General features: G+C 37.8%; 1 long non-coding RNA gene across 2 annotated transcripts in view; it reads left to right on the top strand.

The window, feature by feature from the left end:
* The first annotated feature begins 1,490 nt into the window (after nt 1-1,490).
* The window catches only part of LOC147576801 (uncharacterized), a 51,786-nt gene continuing 43,523 nt past the window's right edge, over nt 1,491-9,753 (top strand). Inside the window, exons 1-3 of one of the 2 annotated variants that reach the window (XR_015241147.1) lie at nt 1,491-1,546; nt 2,485-2,594; nt 7,325-7,473. This is a non-coding gene — a long non-coding RNA (uncharacterized LOC147576801). Of the gene's footprint in view, nt 1,547-2,423; nt 2,595-7,324; nt 7,474-9,753 lie in introns of those variants that run through there. The other variant, XR_015241146.1, reaches the window with a different exon arrangement.

The raw sequence follows: 9,753 nt of genomic DNA, 5'->3' as shown, positions 1-9,753 counted from the left end.
AATTCTAATTTGAGGTCATGACTTCAAGCCTGTTATTTGTGGAAGAGCAACGTCTCCATCACCCCTGGATCCCTGACAAATACACAATTGTGGCTTCACTGGCTTCTCCCCTCAAGCAAGTGTTAAGCTGAAACTCACTCAAGCAGAGCTATTTAGCTGCCCTTCCCTCTCTGTTCTACTGGCTGTGTTGTCATCATGTGTATTCAATTAAGATTAATATCACTACCAAAAGAGTCTGAGTTCTCACCAAGCCCCAAACAGAAATCACTCATTGGGAACCAAAGTCCTATGGCTCCATTATGTTCTGAGGGCAAACAGCAACTGAATGACGAATTACATCCTCCATTTTGTTGTTGTTGTTATAGTTGTATGGATTTAAAATGATTACGATAAGACCCAGCTGTAACACATCAGTAACCAATGCAAACAAGACTACTCTTTTTATTAATGGATAGATAGTCCTTACATCCTTTTCCATTTTATTTTATTCACAATTATGGTCTCTAAGAACATTCTTGTTCTTACTCTTATTTTGGCTCATTTGAATTAACAAGACTTGTTTCTTCTTGATAAATTATGTTTAATTAATCCTTTTGGACAGCACTGAGGACCAAATATTGGATGAGCTACTTAATCATGAGCCCTGTCAGAGCCCAAATCCACCCCAAACTAATGGAAAATTGTACGAACAATAAGCATGCTAACAGAACAGATAAAGCTGTCCACAGCCACTTGAGAAATGCCCTCCCTCAGGATATGTTTCAAAACTCTGCACACATATCTAAAAGGTTCCAGACTTTTTGTCTGGGATTAGTTTTTATAAAGTCAAATAGCAGATTCACCGCCGCAAATCCAGATTTGGGGAAGACTGAATCATATACAGTTTGAGGGGCCATTTTGAAGAAAAAGAATAAAAGTAAATAGGAGATAGATCTAAATTTTAACATGGATTAGGGCTAAAAAAAAGAAATGCTAATAAAATGTAAGTTTTTTTAAAGTTGACAAATACCACAAACATCACTGAAGTCAGAAAAATAACATACATTCACTAAGTTACTGCGTGATCCATTTCTATAATACTTCCTCATACATATTTTTGCTGGTTTTTCTGGTTGTCTCTTCATATTACAACAATTTTGTATACTTCCTCATACATATTTTTGCTGTTTTTTCTGGTTGTCTCTTCATATTACAATTTTGTAGTATCATTTTTTGATAGAAATAAATGGAAAGAGCCTTTTTTCTGGCACAGTTGGTCAAATATTGTTTTTTTTTTAATTATTTTTGATGGCATTAAGTAGGCATCTGTGTGAACTGAATTCTCTACTTACAATGTTACATATCTGATGATGCAAAGAACATTCAACAGACAGGCTTCCAGTTCCTTCCAGTAAGCTCTGCTCACACAATTCCAGGGCCAGATACAGTAAGACACATTTACACTGTGATGTCACATCTGAATGTCACAGTGTCCAGCGTAACAAGCATTAGCAATATTCATGAAAGCCATTTCTATGTCAGGATGCTTAACAGCTTCACTCTTCATGTAAGTGGCCATTTTTCATAAAAAAAAGCTATTAGCATCCTTCAGCATACTAGTGAAAAATACTGGTCCACATCTTCATATGGTAACTTTAGCCTCATGTTCTCCCCCAAGTATATATGCCATACAATGTCTGGCCTTAGCATTGGAATCCAGATTCATTCATGCTGATATCTTTGTCCTTTTCTATATCTCTCCCAATCCTCTCTACGTTGAAAAAAACAAGAAAGAGCACAAAGCCTTCCTAAGCACAGAGTTCTTGCTGCATTTAATGGAAGGATTCCCTGGGGTTCTACATGTGTATCAGAGGACCTGGTTCTGCCAAAAACGGCAAATCTAATCATCAAAAGGACATTTAGAAAGGATTTTTCTTAAAAACACACATTTGAAATTAAAAAAAAAAAGTAAAGGGGAGAGAAAAATATGATTCTTAAGTTACTAGAACATGGTAGCTGCACACTCAGCTGTTAAAAAAATTCTTGAAGGATTAACCATGTATTAGGGATTCTGCATTTTAATTTTGGCATGAGATCTTGGAGTTTTAAGGAAAATACAGTTGAAACCATTATTTTTTCAAGCTATCTGATAATTACATGGCTCACATCCTTTTCTTCCTTTTTTCAGATTCCTGTATTGGTTTTTTTTTTTTTTTTTTTTAACTCTAAACAGGGCTACATTTGGAAGTGGTGACAAATTTAACACTTACACAGAGTTTCTTAATGTCATTTCTTCTCCTAACAAGCTTAGTGAGAAATGAAAATATGAAGGAAAAGACATATCTTACTTGTGTGCTTCTTCCAAGCAAAGCAAGAGAATAGTTGTAACAGATTCCATGCATTAGTGGGCACTCCATTACCCCATTTTGCTAAGAATCAAATCAAAAGAGACATCTGTTCTCAGTAATTCCTCTTTCTTCTGTACCAGCAAACTGCTGGTACAAGCAAACTGCTTCCAGCAGAGGAAGAACTCCACAGTGCCATAAAGAATCCCTCTGGCTTTCAACAAACCATTATGTGAAGGTCAGGTCTATATGCTACCAAGAACAGTTAAGGTAAAATATATATATATTACACACACACATACATACAGATATATAGACAGATACACACACACACACACACACACACACGTACATATAATCAAAAGGGTAACAAATTGATCTTCTATTAATCAAAAATGGCCAGGAAGTTTCTATTAGATTGAATTTTTCCAGTTAATGGTAAACATGGGATACTTGTTATGGGACCTGTTACATGTCACACTATGATAGGACCATGCTTCTCAATGTTTTTTAAACTACATTCCTTCTTGATGAACATAAAATCTCCACTTTCCTGGAGCTTCTACTCTCTGCCTATGTCCATAGGCCTTGCTCTTGTCTTCATAATGGAATCAGTGAGAGACAAAGGAAATTTTATTTTCTGTATGTTCCCATCAGCCAAGAAGTTCCCTTTAGCTTTTCTGATGCAGTTTACATTACAAAACTATTTTCATATTGCCCGCTGGGAGAGTGATATGTTCTCCTGGAGGAAGAGAGGTCTCTGCCCCGTGCCTACCCACAAGTAAGAAATGCTGCTCAAAGACTAATGATTCCAATTTTCTGCTTTAGTAAATAGGATAGAGAGAACATAATTGAATTCCCATTTAGTGCTTAGGATCTAATAGTGCCTCAGGCTCTGGATGATAAAGTTGGATCTTCACTATACAGCACTATAGCTACAGATTTACAAAATAAGCAAGCTTGACTGGAAGGTGTACCACAGAGTCAGGAAATACCGCAAGTGCCCCTCCTCTATTGTTATTTTTTTTAAAACAGAGTTTCCGTCACTGTGAGCATTGTTGAGAATTATAACTTGAAAATATTTAAACTACCCAATGCAGCTCATCTTTGGTGATTTTCCCCCAAAGCATCTTCTATCATATATGAAGAAAGAAGCTAATCTCTTTTTTAATCTATTGCCTTAGAATCCTCCTATATTTGCAGATATGTAATGACTTTGCCATGTCAGTATTTGCTCAGACTCTGGATATTAACTTCCATAATTCTTTTCACATGCTCCTGGCAATTAATCCCTCATGCAATATGCATACTTTAGTGCCCTTTTACTGCATGACCTCCACGGTCACATCTCCCCAGGCTAATACCATGCTAACACCTTGATTCTGCTTTCCAATTTTAGGATATATTGAGTTCAGGAAGCAAAAATAGAATGGGCTTGAACTGTCTCATTTTTGTTCCACCTTTTCATGGTCCCTATGGGTTTCACCTTGAAATTAATTAAGAGAGGACAGTGAGGTGAAATTTACCCTGCTTACCCTTTTTTTCCTTTTTTTTTTTTTTTGACTCTTAAAACACCAAAATTTCAGACATATATTTAAGCAATAATGAAAGGATCACAGCTCGTTACAGAGGTTTTTGGTCAAACACAGATGCATCCCCCTCCTTGATTTTTTTTTTTTTTGTTCATAAGAATATGAAACTATTATTATGGCATAAAGTTGCCAAAAGGGGGGAAAGATTTTTTTTAAGATGTTCATGAGATGAAGAAGTATGGTTGACTCCAGATGCATGATGGAGACAGCAGATTCTGTATCCCACAAAAAGGTGTGATACCGTTACAGAGCAAGGGACAGTAGTAAATTAAATTTCCTGTAGATAGATGAGGAAACCAGGACGATACTTGCACGGCTGCTCACAGACAGGGTAGCAATTGTATACTTACAGGTGGGGGCTTGTGGGGGAATCAGCAAGATGAGGTAAAAATACTCATTCTCTTTGTTTCAGTATCCTAGGCCTCGGCTGATACCACATTGCTACTACCAGTCCAAAACTCACACACACACACACACACCCATAATAGACACAATAGGGTTCAACAAATCATTCAGGCAGTTACAACAGGGAGTACTGCACCTGGCCAGGCTGGAAACAGTAAAAGTAAAGAAAACTAATGTAATAAAGCATAAGCAAGCACCACTGGGGACACCAAGAGAGAATCTAGTATCAGTCAGACCAAGTGTGACTTCTAAACAAGAAAGGCTCATCAAGGCATGAGGCATGTTTCCTGAAAGGTTTCCTCATGGTCATACCATGCAAGGGTATGCAAGCTGATTTACAGAGCACTATGGGTATTCTCCCAACAAAGCAATAAGACCTGGATCAGATGATAACTTGACTCATATGCATTTACAGAGGGACTACCATTCATTAGGTGCTATGCTGGGCATGGGAGAAGGCGAGCACAGACCCTTAGACAAGCAACAATCATGTCCTGTGCTGAATGAAACTACAGGTGCTCCTAGGGGTCAGGGAGATGGACATGGAAAATAAACTCATTCTAGAAGAGTCAAGGACAGCTTCACAGAGGTGAGTTCTCTGTGCGGTGTTTTGAGCATATCACACGGGATTCTTAGCTACAAACAGAATGCATTTGCCTATTTTTAGCAGCAAATCACTTTATCAGAGGAAAGCTCACAGGTTTTCTGAGAGACTATGCAGCCAGGAGTAACACCCCAAATCTTATTATGGAACAGCTCCAGTGGAGAAACTGCTACTGCCACCTCTGGGCAGAGATCCAGTCCTGGGCCACAGGACTTGACCAAGTGCTGTCTCTGGAACTGGATGAACCTGCCACCTCAGAAGCTCTACTTTCCAATTCTGAATCTGGGGTCAGTGCATCTGACTGGTGGAGCCCGGGTCACATGCAAGAGAAAGTGAGAAAGCCCACTTTCTGAATTTGAGACATACAGAGTAGAGAATGAATGCTTCAGGAATAGGAGGCATATTTGATGTTTCTGGGCACACAGAAGAGATGACAAAGGTTCACTTCAGAGGCCTATAAAGGCACTCACAACATGAAGCAAGGAGGAATGGTGTGTGCAGGGGCACTGAGAGTGAAAGAGCCTGGCTTACAGCAGATCTGAGAGGTTGCTCTAGACTTTCAACCTCATCTTAGGAGAGGGATTCAAGAAGCAGCAACTCAGTTGTACACTATCAGAAGAGATTTTATCACTTTAGTTGTTACTATTATTAGCAGTCTTATTCCCAAATGTCAGATTCATTGTATCTTGGATGCTCTGTTCACACAGCACCCATCACTAGCCAAACCCTGTGCTCAAGCACTGGGAACTAAGACTGTGGAACAGCCACTGAGACCTTCTGCCCCCTCCCAGGGCCTGACATATTTAGATCTATTAAAGCTAAGACTTTTACAATTATTAACAATATTCCCCTATGCATCCTCAACTGGAATTTGTCTAGAAGTATTTCCTATTAGAACATTTAATAACCAATTGCATATCATCCCATGCTGTATGAGCACATGGTTTTTGTTAGTTAAGACAGCAGCCATGGTACATGCATTATATAGCCACCTACTATAGAACACAGGCACAGAAGCTTGCTTACTACAAATATTTTATCATCATAAGCAACCCTTTCTTTACAGTAGCTGTCAGAGTGGTTTGCATTTACATTCACACATCTGTCCACCTGTCAATCAGGAAACAATTAGAGGAGGCAAAATGAAGAGAGCAAACCTGCTCCTATTGGCTTGGCTTTCTCATGCAAATGCCAAGCTGACTTGGACAGAATACTTTTAATACTTTAATGACCAGTAAGTCAGAACTTCACACATTTTCAAACTTCCCTAACAACTCTGCATAGACACAGACAACACCTTAGGGATCAGTCTAGCTTATTAATTAGTCTTCACACTCTTGTCTGGTTTCTAACATTTTAGAGCCAGCTTGTAGCATCAGCTCAAGTTACAAAACCTGCTGCATCAATAAGTTATTTCCCATAACACTAGAGGCACAATTAAATCAGTCTTTATAGCTTCTTGAAGATTTCATATTCAGTTACCAAATGCACCAGAAATTTCTCACTTTACTGAGCTAGGCATTTCCATTCTGTATTACTGCAATGAGCTTCTTTCTGAGCTTTTTCAAGCTCTCCATTTAAATGCCTTGTTGAAAGAAAGAAAAAAAAACTCCCAAATGTAACCAAACTGTTCTAGTTCAGTTTATGACTAAGAGCTACCTAAACACCCCTTCCCCCAGCAATCCTTCTTCTGCCTCTATTTTTCTTTCTTATTGCTTTGATCAACTTTTAATTGGGCCACCAGAGACAACTCAAAATCTAGGGAAGAAAGCTCATTGTCCTCTACCTCAGTGTCTAATGCTCACTCTAGGATGATCTTCTGCTCTTTTTTGATAGGTCTTTAGGGAGTAATCTCAGAGAAGCCCATTTTTAATAGTTGGCCAACTCAAATAAAACCAGGAAAGATGTGGGAATATGGAAAGATAAATTATACTCCAACAAAATAGAAATATGATGCAACTCTAACCAATGAGTCCAAACTTTTTACAAAGAATTCTGTTGAGACCATACTTGGATAAAACTTTAGGACAAAGTATAGGGTTATTTAAAAGAAAAGGTTTCAAAATGGATTTATTGCTTATTTATTAGTGGACACGATTTCACATTTTAAAAGAACTATAATTTGTAATTAAACACCCTCACTCCACCTTACCCTAGAATGATATCTACTTGTTCACAAATAGAGATAGGAAACTTCATTGGACAATTAGGGGTTTACATGACACTTTCACAGAAATTATCTCATTTTATCCTTAACATTAGGTAGAGAAGGTATTCTTAGGTCCATTTCATGAACTAGTAAGCTGAACTCAGTATTTCCCCAAGATCACATATGTAATTAAAGAGGGATTAAGCCTCTAATCTTATCTTCTCACTTCTTACCATTCTCTTTTAAATAGCCTTCAAACTAATGTTTGAACACTGAGTACCTGACTGTGTCAGTCATTCAAGAAGAGCCCAAGGCCTTTCCAGGGTCTGCAACCCTTAGCACCACCAAAGTTGAAGGGAATGATGTCAACTGCCCCATCATACCTCAAATAGGAGACAGGTCAGTAAAGCAAATGTTTTCACCTTCATTACATTTTTTAACCACCTTACCCATGGAGGGTGCTCAGCAAAAATACCTTTCCAACAAAGCTTCACAATTTACAAAGGAAACACTCTGCATATCACTGTTGCAGGCCTTTTCCTTTTACCAGCTCTTACTTCCCCATCTTTCCATCTAATACTCTGTTTTAGTTGCCTTTATTTTACTATTTTTTTTTTTTGCATTTCCTGCTTGTTATTTTGTCCAGTGATGAACTTTTAGCAAAGGCAAGACAATGAAAGCCACAAAAACCTTCACCTTCTTTAGAAGCAATGAAAGCCAAAGTCTACTATGACCCCAGAGAAAGATTCCATTCCCCACCCATCCTATGTTAACAGCTTTTTCTCCATTCACAATATAGTATATTCAAGAATACATAAATGCTTCAACCCTTTCCTAATTCCGGACTTATGTGTTAACACAGAATCGCTAAGCAACCTAAAGCTAATTCTTTTATTGCTGGCCTCTTATACCAGTGCTTCCTGCCTTGGCTTCAAATGCAAAATCTGAATAAAACTATGTCTGCCCTCATGAGACTTACATTTGTAATGGAATTCATCAAAAAAACAAATTCTGTTTGAATTTTCTGGGTCTCTACTATGCCTAATACCATGGACTATATTTGTAACTCACCAAATATTTATTAAGTTGAATTACAATTATGGTAAGAGTCAGGTATAGATATTCTGATAAAATGTCTATTTTAACCACTGCTTCAAAAGAAATATAAGATAAGTGGTATATGATGGGGTACGTGGGTGGCTCAGCCATTTAAGCAGCTGACTTCAGCTCAGATCATGATCTCACAGTCTGTGGGTTCGAGCCCTACATTGGGCTTTGTGCTGACAGCTCAGAGCCTGGAGCCTGCTTTTGATTCTGTGTCTCCCTCTCTCTCTCTCTCTGCTCCTCCCCAGCTTGTACTCTATCTCTCTCTCTCAGAAATAAATATTAAAAAAAAAATAAAAATATATATAAGTGGTATATGAGCTTAAAGAGAACAGACATTAATATCTAAACTATAGCAAGGTAACCTCAAATGTTCAAATGTCTCTCACTACTGAGTTGTGTCATTTACACTTAAAAGCAGTTTCCAGACAAATAGCTATAATTCTCAGTGGGCCAGTTAGCCATTTCAAAACAGTTTTAAACAGGTTTATCTACATTTCTTTCAAAAATTAAATGTGTTCTTTAGTTTCAGCCACTCTTTTTTCATTTTTGGTCATTGAACCTCCATAACACATCAATTTGTTTTTAATTCAATACAGCAGAACTTCTATTTTGGACTAGTTTTCATGTGGGCCCATACCTGTTCCCAGTGTTTTATATTTTCACATTATTCTTTATCAAAATTACCACATATGTTATACCCTTATTCAAACAGCAAAAGGTATCTTGGATTAGTTCTATCATTTCCAAATTATTGATGGAGAAGCTGAGGTTCATGGCACCCTAAGCGGCCTCATAGAGGATTTCACAAAGGCATTTACTGAAGATGGTGATGGATGTAAAGAGATGGTAAGCAGGGAAGATAAGCATTCCAGGTGCAGAAAATAGCCAGTCAAGCATAAGTGGAAGTACATAGCTGAGTGAAGACCCAGCTGCCCCAGGATCTTTCATTCGTGGGGAAATTCTCCTTTGTCACCACCCTGTAGCTCTTTCCTTAAACCACAGATTTAGAAGGACTACCTTGCCTCTGGTAAAATATAGTAAGTTTGTGATTTTTTATAAAGGAAATATAGAAAATACTCCTTTATTCTAGAATACTTATTTCTACGACTCTGACCCAAGTTTCAAAATTACCCTATTATACACAGAATTACTACCCACTGAGTCTGTATCCTGTTTCTTGACACTAATACTTGTAACTTTGGGGAGACTCATGTACAAAATACAGGTAACAACACCTACTGTACATGGTTGTTGTAAGGACTAAACAAGATAATGTGAAAGCACCCAATGCCTGGCACAAAGAAGTATCGTTTGGGGATAATCTCAATGAATTTGGCTATATTTGGCTAATGCCTCCAATCCAGCCTAAAAAAGAAAAGGCAGCCAGCTACTGGAGAGTTTATGCAATAACTTTCAATAATCAGTAACTAGGAATTTAAATTCTACCAGCGGTTTTAAAAAGTTGTAAAATGTTTTCCATTTCCCTCCAGAATCATGCTGATACCCCCCCCCAAAAATACATTAAAAATTATGTACAGACAATTGTGTTGAACTAAATGGCTTAACTTTTTA

This window comes from Puma concolor, chromosome D1 (assembly GCF_028749965.1).
Source record: "Puma concolor isolate L17-30 chromosome D1, mPumCon1.1.hap2, whole genome shotgun sequence".
NCBI lineage: Eukaryota > Metazoa > Chordata > Mammalia > Carnivora > Felidae > Puma > Puma concolor.
Note: the sequence above shows the minus strand (reverse complement) of the source record. Positions and strands in the feature narration are given on the sequence as shown.